Source organism: Triticum aestivum, chromosome 3A (assembly GCF_018294505.1).
Source record: "Triticum aestivum cultivar Chinese Spring chromosome 3A, IWGSC CS RefSeq v2.1, whole genome shotgun sequence".
Lineage (NCBI taxonomy): Eukaryota > Viridiplantae > Streptophyta > Magnoliopsida > Poales > Poaceae > Triticum > Triticum aestivum.
Window position 1 is genome coordinate 689,528,284 of NC_057800.1, and position 10,317 is coordinate 689,538,600.

Below are 10,317 nucleotides of genomic sequence, written 5' to 3' on the forward strand. Positions count from 1 at the left end.
CAAGCCATGCCCCAACGCCGTTCAACTAAGGCACGGGAAAATGCGCCCGACCTGCGAGACATACTGGAGGATAAGGCCAGACAAACAAGATTGATCTACGGATGCGCAAGCGCCCCACGACATGTGACAATGATCTTCACTCCGGATACAACAAATCCGGCCGGGCCGAACACAACAGACATAGCTCTTCCAAGCTGCGTCGTGATATAGCCCAGTACAGAGGCGCCGCACACCCGCTATGCTTCACGAATGAAGTAATGGATCATAAAATCTCAGAGGGTTTCAAACCCGTAAACATCGAATCATACGATGGCACAACAGACCCGGCGGTATGGATCGAGGATTACCTGCTTCACATCCACATGGCACGCGGTGATGATCTACACGCCATCAAATACCTCCCGCTCAAACTTAAAGGACCGGCCCGGCATTGGCTTAACAGCTTGCCAGCAGATTCAATCGGTTCTTGGGAGGACCTGGAAGCCGCATTCCTCGAAAACTTCCAGGGCACTTACCTGCGACCGCCGGATGCCGACGACTTAAGCCACATAATTCAGCAGCCAGAAGAATCGGCCAGACAATTCTGGACATGGTTCCTAACAAAGAAAAACCAGATAGTCGACTGTCCGGACACAGAGGCCCTAGCAGCCTTCAAGCATAACATCCGTGACGAGTGGCTTGCCCGGCACCTGGGACAGGAAAAGCCGAAATCCATGGCAGCCCTCACGACACTCATGACCCGCTTTTGCGCGGGAGAAGACAACTGGCTAGCTCATAGTAACAACTTATCAAAGAACCCTGGTAATTCGGATACCAAGGACAAAAGCGGCAGGACATGTCGGAATAAGCAAAAACACCGTGTTAACAGCGACATCAATGAAGACATGGCAGTCAATGCCGGATTCAAAGGCTATAAATCCGGCCAGCGGAAAAAGCCATTCAAAAAGAATACTCAGGGCCCGTCCAGTTTGGACCGAATACTCGATCGCTTGTGCCAGATACATGGCACCCCCGAAAGGCCAGCCAATCACACTAACATGGATTGTTGGGTGTTCAAGCAGGCAGACAAGTTAAGGGCCGAAAACAGAGACAAGGGGCTGCACAACGACGACGAGGAGCCCAAGCCGCCGAACAACAATGGACAGAAGGGTTTTGCCCCACAAGTGCGGACGGTGAACATGATATACGCAACCCACATTCCCAAGCGGGAGCGGAAGCGTGCGCTACGGGACGTATACGCGATAGAGCCAGTCGCCCCAAAGTTCAACCCATGGTCCTCCTGCCCGATCACTTTTGATCGAAGGGACCATCCCACTAGCATCCGTCATGGCGGCTTCGCTGCATTGGTTCTCGACCCAATCATCGACGGATTTCATCTCACAAGAGTCCTCATGGACGGCGGCAGTAGCCTGAACCTGCTTTATCAGGATACTGTGTGGAAAATGGGCATAGATCCCTCAAGGATTAAGCCCACAAGAACGACCTTTAAAGGCGTTATACCAGGTGTAGAAGCCAACTGTACAGGCTCAGTAACACTTGACGTGGTCTTCGGATCCCCGGACAATTTCCGAAGCGAAGAGTTAATCTTCGATATAGTCCCGTTTCACAGTGGCTATCACGCCCTACTCGGGCGAACCGCATTCGCAAAGTTCAATGCGGTGCCACACTACACATATCTCAAACTCAAGATGCCAGGCCCTCGAGGAGTAATTACGGTCAACGGAAACACCGAACGCTCCCTCCGTACGGAGGAGCATACGGCGGCTCTCTCAGCGGAGGTACAAAGTAGCCTTCTCAGGCAATTCTCCAGTCTGGCCATTAAAAAGCCAGACACTGCCAAGCGCGCCCGGAGTAACCCACAGCAGGACCGCCTGGCACACTCTGAGCAAGCGTAGCAATACGGCCCTAACCCCAGCTTTCGCGACATAGCGAAACCAGTACCTCGCGTACATAACTACGCCCTTGAAATACCATGGGCACAAGGGAAGGGGCACAATAACGGCACGCCCAAAATACGGCTTAAAACGTACTAGGGGCTGCCGGATTCTTTTTTTAATTTTTTCTTACTTTCAGGACTCCATACTTCGGACGACCTGTTCGGCAATTCGACTGCCGCACAAACGATGCAAGATCCAGGGAGGCAGACAAGCCATGCCGCATTATGGAACTCCCAGGTGGTCTCTGTTACGAGCAGTATACCTGTTTTAAATACAATTCCGCGGCCTGCCCCTGGTCAGGACATACTGAATAGTCCAATATCTTTTGCTTACCGCACTATTTGTATCGTTCGGCTTTGATAAATAGCCTTTATAAAAACAATGCATAGCTTTTGTCTATTTTTTGCATTACTCTCTTTTATATATGTTCATTAATGACATGTTGCACCCATACACTATGGTACGGCAAGTACGCCAGGGGCTTCAGTACCCGTTAATATGGTGTGAGAAGTCCGTACACTTTCACAAGTGCGGCACCCCGAACTTATAGCACTATATGCATCGGCTCCGAATCATGATTTGGGTCAATAGTTGGGTTTGCCCGGCTCCTATGTTTTGGTGCCTTACGTTCCGCTATATCGGCTAAGGTAGCACTAGGAGAACCACTGCGATTGTGCCCCGGTTGAGCTGGGTTAAGCACCTCAGTGGAGAAAGCTAAAACTGACTGTCATGATGAGGCGAGAGACCGGTCGCTGTTCAAGAGGTTTTTCGAGTCCCTAAAGACTTATGCCGCTTCGAGCGAGGAGCCGGATTTTGTCCGGCCAAGGCGTGGATAGCGCCCCGAACTCGGTCTTCCGAACTAGGGGCTTCACCAAAATTTAAAATTATAAAGTTCTATGGCTAAGTGAGAGTGTTCAAGCATTATAGTCCGATTGCCTGGTTCATTGTGCTGAGCGCCTCCCTCGAAGGACCCAACTATGGGAAAAAGAGCGCTCAGGTTTATCCCGAACACCCCAGCACTAGTGGCATGGGGGCAGAAGCCGACGACTGGCCGTCTCTCAATTTTTTGATAGACGGCCGCACAAAAAATAATATTTTAAATTCAACAAGCATTGCTTAAAGCGCCTATGAACAAGTTTTCAGCGCACAGGATAAAAATGAGCGAGTTTATTCAAAAATTACATCCTTGGTACATTCATCCGCCATAAGGCGGGCACCTGCAAGAACATCCTTGTAATAGTTCTCGGGCTTGCGATGCTCCTTCCCCGGCGGCGGCCCGTGCCTCACAAGCTTCTCACCGTTCAGCTTACCCCAGTGTACCTTCGCACGGGCAAGGGCCCTACGGGCTCTTTCGATGCAGACGGACCGCTTGATGACCTCGAGCCTTGGACAGGCCTCCACCAGCCGCCGCACCAGCCCGAAGTAGCTCCCATGCAGGGCCTCTCCGGGCCACAGCCGAACTATGAAGCCCTTCATGGCCTGTTCGGCCGCCTTGTGGAGCTCGACCAGCTGTTTCAGCTGGTCGCTCAAGGGCACAGGGTGTCCGGCCTCAGCATACTAAGACCAGAACACCTTCTCCGTCGAGCTGCCCTCTTTAGCTCGGTAGAATGCGGTGGCATCAGATACGCTGCGAGGAAGATCTGCGAATGCCCCTGGAGAACTCCGGATTCGGGTAAGTAACAAGTAGTTTACTTATATATTTCTGCTTTGCATAAAGAATGCCTTACCCGCTGCTATCTTCTTCATCTCCTCCAACTCTTGGAGGGCCTTTTGGGCTTCGGCCTTGGCAGACTTGGCAGTCTCAAGGGCCGCCGCGAGCTCGGACGCTTGGGTCTTTGACTCAAGCTCCAAACTCTCATGTTTTTTCATGAGAGCCTGAAGCTCTTGATGCACCTCGCCGACCTGAGCCCCAAGTTTCTCTCGCTCGGTGCGCTCCACGGCCGTTTTCTTTTCGGCCTCGGACAGCTCCTGCTTGAGGGTCGCCACCTCAGTCGTGGCCCCTATAATAAGTAGTGCAATCCTGTTATTTTTTGCAATCACGCCTCTCTATAGGCACTTTTTCTGTAAGGTATTTTCTTACCTTCTTTCTCCTCGAGCTGCCTCTTGGCAAGGCCGAGCTCTTGCTCGGTCCGCTCGAGGCCCTGTTTCAGGGCACCCACCTCCGCAGTCAGTGCGGCGGTGGCTAGCAGCGACGCCTGCATACGCATATTGACTCTTTGTTGTTAGACTCCTGCGAAATTTAATAAATCCTCTATTCGGCTTTTCTTTCCGAACGCCAAACAGAGCATCAGGGGCTACTATCTATGCGGTAATATTTTTACATATTTTTACTTACCTCGAAGCCTGTTAGAAGGCTAGCGCAAGCTTCAGTCAGTCCGCTCTTGGCGGACTGAACCTTCTGGATCACCGTACTCATAATAGTACGGTGCTCCTCGTCGATGGAGGTGCCGTCAAGAACCTCCAGCAGATTGTCCGGCACCTCCGGTTGGACGGAGGCCGCCGGCTCAGAAGACTTGCTCCTCTTGGAAGGAGTTTGCCTACCGCAGTCCGGAACTGTTGAAGATTCCGGCGCGGTGTCCGACATAAAACCGGACTTGGAGCCCTGGGGGGTCTTGTCCCCTTTACTCGTGGAGTCCGGGAGGTCGCCTTGCAGCTCCTCCAGGACCACCTCCTCCTGCCCCAGAGCTTGTTGCGACGCCACTTCGACGTCATCCGCAGTGCGGGGGGAGACAACGGGCGGAACTGAGTTCACATCCGATGAATCCAGGGAGCCGCTCGACGACTCGTTGAGTTCAGCCCGGGGCGGGCTGCATGATTATATTCGACATTAGGGAAAGCTGTGCAACAAAAGGGATATCATGAGTTACTCTGGTATCCGAACACTTATGATTTCGTCGGACGCCTGGCCCTGTCCGGACACTCCTCTTCGTCCTCGTCGGCGTCGGGGGCGTAGTCCGGCGGAGGGGTTTTCCTCTTCTTGGACCCTTCGGCCTCCCCTACTGGGGCGGCCTTCCTCTTCTTTCCTCCCCCCGCTGGAGGGGGAGAGGTTTCTTCTTCCTCCTCCTCGTCTTCACGGGAGGAGTGCATTTCGGACTCGCCAGACGACGAGTCCGACACCACCATACGCCGGGCACTCTTTCGAGTCCCCATGGTCTTCTTCTTCTTGGCCTTCTTCTCCGGCACCACATAAGGCGCCAGAGCCAACAACTTCACTAGTAGAGCTGGGGCTGGGTCTTCGGGCAAGGGAGCCGGACAGTTAATCGATCCAGACTTCACCCGCCAAGCCTGTCAAAGGTAAGGGAGTTTAGATCCCGCATAGAGTCAAACTATGAAAAAACTTAACATCCTGTAAAAGGTGAAAATAGCTTACCTCGCTAGCGTGACGCTGTGAGCTGTATCTGCGGTCCTCGGAAGCGGATGTGGAAGCCTCGGCGCCTTTGGTTAGCACCCTCCAGACGTCTTCATACATCGTGTCGAAGAGCCTGTTAAGGGTTCGGTGCTGCACCGGGTCGAACTCCCACAGATTAAAGTCCCGTTGTTGACACGGGAGGATCCGGCGGACGAGCATAACCTGGACTACATTGACGAGCTTGATCGGCTTGCTCACCAGGGACTGGATGCATGTCTGCAGTCCGGTCAGCTCTTTTTTGTCGCCCCACGATAGGCCCGTCTCTTTCCAGGACATAAGCCGCGTGGGGGGTCCGGATCGAAACTCGAGGGCTGCGATCCATTTCGGATCGCGCGGCTCGGTGATGTAAAACTACCACAATTGCCACCCCTTCAGGGTCTCCACGAAGGAGCCCTCGAGCCATAGGACGTTGGCCATCTTGCCCGCCATGGCGCCTCCGCACTCCGCCTGGCTGCCGCGCACCACCTTGGGCTTGACGTTGAAGGTCTTGAGCCAGAGGCCGAAATGGGGGCGGATGCGGAGGAAAGCCTCGCACACGACGATAAACGCCGAGATGTTGAGGACGAAGTTCGGGGCCAGATCGTGGAAATCTAGGCCATAGTAAAACACGAGCCCCCGGACAAATGGGTGGAGTGGAAAACCCAGTCCGCGGAGGAAGTGGGGAAGGAATACTAACCTCTCATGGGGCCTTGGGGTGGGGAGAAGCTGCCCCTCCTCGGGAAGCCGGTGCGCGATGTCTTTGGACAAGTATCCGGCCTTCCTTAGCTTTTTGACATGGCCCTCCTTGACGGAGGAGACCATCCACTTGCCTCCCACTCCGGACATTGCTAGAGAAGGTTGAGGTGGGAAGTGCGGGCTTGGGCGCTGGAGCTCGAGTGCGCAGGAGATGGGTAGGCAAAGGAGGAAGAAGGCGTAGGTAAAAAGGGTGGATCCTTATCCCCTTATATGGGCGGATGCGGTTATGCGTCCCCACCTGCCTAATAAAACTCACTTGCCTCCCAAACGCTGTGGTAAATGGCGCGGTTAGGGTTACCCACGTCCGTATTGATGAGAATCCCATGAAAAGGGCACACGATCTCTGCTTTGACAAGACGTGACAAGGAAACCGCCTCGCAAAACATGCTGAGGTGGAAAAGTAAAAACGATTCGAGTAAAGGACTTGGCCGTAGTGTGATGACGCACTGCGGAATACGTCGGCAGATCTGATTTGTGTCAATATTATTCTCTCTATGGCAATGTGTGGAAACTTATTTTGCAGAGCCGGACACTACTCTTGGTGTTTACAATCTTCTACGAAGGACTTGGAGGAGGAACCCACCTTGCAATGCCGAAGACAATTTGCGCGCCGGACTCGTCGTCATTGAAGCCTGGTTCAGGGGCTACTGAGGGAGTCCTGGATTAGGGGGTGTTCGGGTAGCCGGACTATACCTTCAGCCGGACTCCTGGACTATGAAGATACAAGATTGAAGACTTCGTCCCGTGTCTGGATGGGACTTTCCTTGGCGTGGAAGGCAAGCTTGGCGATGCGGATATTCAAGATCTCCTACCATTGTAACCGACTTTATGTAACTCTACCCCTATCCGGTGCCTATATAAACCGGAGGGTTGTAGTCCGTAGGCAATCAACTCCATACACAACAATCATACCATAGGCTAGCTTCTAGGGTTTAGCCTCCTTGATCTCGTGGTAGATCTACTCTTGTACTACCCATATCATCAATATTAATCAAGCAGGAGTAGGGTATTACCTCCATCGAGAGGGCCCGAACCTGGGTAAAACAAAGTGTTCCCTGCCTCCTGTTACCATCCGGCCTAGACGCACAGTTCGGGACCCCCTACCCGAGATCCGCCGGTTTTGACACCGACAGTGCTAATTTGAAGCACAAGTGTGGAAAAAAGGATAGTAGCATTGCCCCTTTTTATTTCTTTTTTTGGGCCTTTTTTATTTGGCCTTTCTCTTTTTTGGGGACAATGCTCTATTAATGATGATCATCACACTTCTATTTATTTACAACTCAATGATTACAACTCGATACTAGAACAAAATATGACTCTATATGAATGCCTCCGGCGGTGTACCGGGAAGGGCAATGAATCAAGAGTGGCATGTATGATAAATTATGCATGGTGGCTTTGCCACAAATACGTATGTCAACTACATGATCATGCAAAGCAATATGACAATGATGAAGCATGTCATAAATGAAACGGTGGAAAATTGCATGGCAATATATCCCGGAATGGCTATGGAAATGCCATAATAGGTAGGTATAGTGGCTGTTTTGAGGAAGATATAAGGAGGTTTATGTGTGATAGAGCGTATCATATCACGGGGTTTGGATGCACCGGCAAAGTTTGCACCAACTCTCAAGGTGAGGAAGGGTAATGCACGGTACCGAAGAGGCTAGCAATGATGGAAGGGTGTGAGTGCGTATAATCCATGGACTCAACATTTATCATAAAGAACTCACATACTTATTGCAAAAATCTAGAAGTCATCAAAAACCAAGCATTACGCGCATGCTCCTAGGGGGGTAGATTGGTAGGAAAAGACCATCGCTCGTCCCCGACCGCCACTCATAAGGAAGACAATCAAAGAACACCTCATGTTTCAAATTTGTTACACAACGGTTACCATACGCGCATGCTACGAGACTTGCAATCTTCAACACAAGTATTTCTCAAATTCACAATTACTCAGCTAGCACACTCTAATATCACCACCTTTATATCTCAAAACAATTATCAAGTATCAATCTTCTCATAGTATTCAATGCACTTTCTATGATAGTTTTTATTATACCCATCTTAGATGCCTATCATATTAAGACTAGTTTCATAACCAAAGCAAATTACCATGTTGTTCTAAAGGACTATCAAAATAATATAAGTGAAGCATGAGATATCAATAATTTCTATAAAATAAAACCACCACCGTGCTCTAAAAGATATAAGTTAAGCACTAGAGCAAAATTATCTAGCTCAAAAGATATAAGTGAAGCACATAGAGTATTCTAATAAATTTCAATCATGTGTGTCTCTCCCAAAATGTGTGTACAGCAAGTATGATTGTGGAAAACTAAAAATCAAATACTCAAATCATACAAGAGGCTCCAAGCAAAACACATATCATGTGGTGAATAAAAATATAGACTCGAGTAAAGTTACCAATAGAAGAAGACGAAAGAGGGGATGCCTTCCGGGGCATCCCCAAGCTTAGGCTTTTGGTTGTCCCTGGATTTTACCTTGGGGTGCCTTGGGAATCCCCAATATTAGGCTCTTGCCACTCCTTATTCCATAATCCATCAAATCTTTACCCAAAACTTGAAAACTTCACAACACAAAACTTAAACCGAAAATCTCATGAGCTCCGTTAGTATAAGAAAACAAACCACCACTTAAGGTACTGTAATGAACTCATTCTTTATTTATTTTGGTGTTAAACCTACTGTATTCCAACTTCTCTATGGTTCATAACCTCCGATACTAGCCATAGATTCATCAAAATAAGCATACAGCACGCGAAAAATAGAATCTGTCAAAAACAGAACAGTCTGTAGTAATTTGTAGGTTTCGAATACTTATGTAACCCCAAAAATTCCAAAATAAATTTCTGGACGTGAGTAATTTATCTATTAATCATCTTCAAAAAGAATCAACTTAATTGCACTCTCCAGTAAACAATGGTAGCAAATCTCGTGAGTGCTAAAGTTTCTGTTTTTTACAGCAAAATCACAAAGACTTTCCCCAAGTCTTCCCAAAGGTTCTACTTGGCACAAACACTAATTAAAAGCATAAAACCACATTTAAACAGAGGCTAGATTATTTATTTATTGAATAACAGCAAGGAAAAATATTGGGTTGTCTCCCAACAAGCGCTTTTCTTTAAAGCATTTTAGCTAGGCATAAGATTTCAACGATGCTCGCATGAAAGACAAGAATTGAAGCACCAAGAGAGCATCATAAAACACATGACAAACACATCTAAGTCTAACATACTTCCTATGCATAGGAGTCTTATAGGCAAACAAATGATCAAGGCAAGAAAAAACTAGCATATGCAAGGAAGCGGAAAGAAACAATAGCAATCTCAACATAACGAGAGGTAATTTAGTAACATGAAAATTTCTACAACCATATTTTCCTCTCTCATAATAATTACATGTAGGATCATAATCAAATTCAACAATATAGCTATCACATACAATATTATCAACATGATCCACATGCATGCAAAGTTGACACTCTTCCAAAATAGTGGGATTAACATTAACTAAAGTCATGACCTCTCCAAACCCACTTTTATTATTATCATCAATCTCATATTCATCATGGGGCTTAAATAAATTTTCAAGATCATAAGAAGAATCACCCCAATCATGGTCATTGCAACAAGTAGTGGACATGACAAAACAAGCATCCCCAAGCTCAGGGTTTTGCATATTATTAGAACAACTTACATCAATAGAATTTATACTATCATCATTGCAATCATGCTTTTTATTCAAAGATCTATCGTGAATCACTTCATAAAGTACTTCATTGTAATTTTCAGATTCACGAATTTCAAGCAAAACTTCATAAAGATAATCTGGTGTACAAAACTCACTAGCAATTGGTTCATCATAATTGGATCTCTTAAAAAGATTAGCAAGCGGATGATGATCCACAGATCTTAGGTTCTCTGCTTAGCAATAAATAAACAACTATTCCAACCAAACGAGCAAACGAGCCAAGTAAGACATCAAAGCAAACAAAAAGACGAACAGAAGGAGGGTGAATAAAACGACAAGGGTGAAGTGGGGGAGAGGAAAACGAGAGGCAAATGGCAAATAATGTAATGCGAGGGATAAGAGTTTGCGATGGGTACTTGGTATGTCTTGACTTGTGCGTAGATCTCCCCGGCAACGGCGCCAGAAATCCTTCTTCCTACCTCTTGAGCACTGCGTTGGTTTTCCCTTGAAGAGGAAA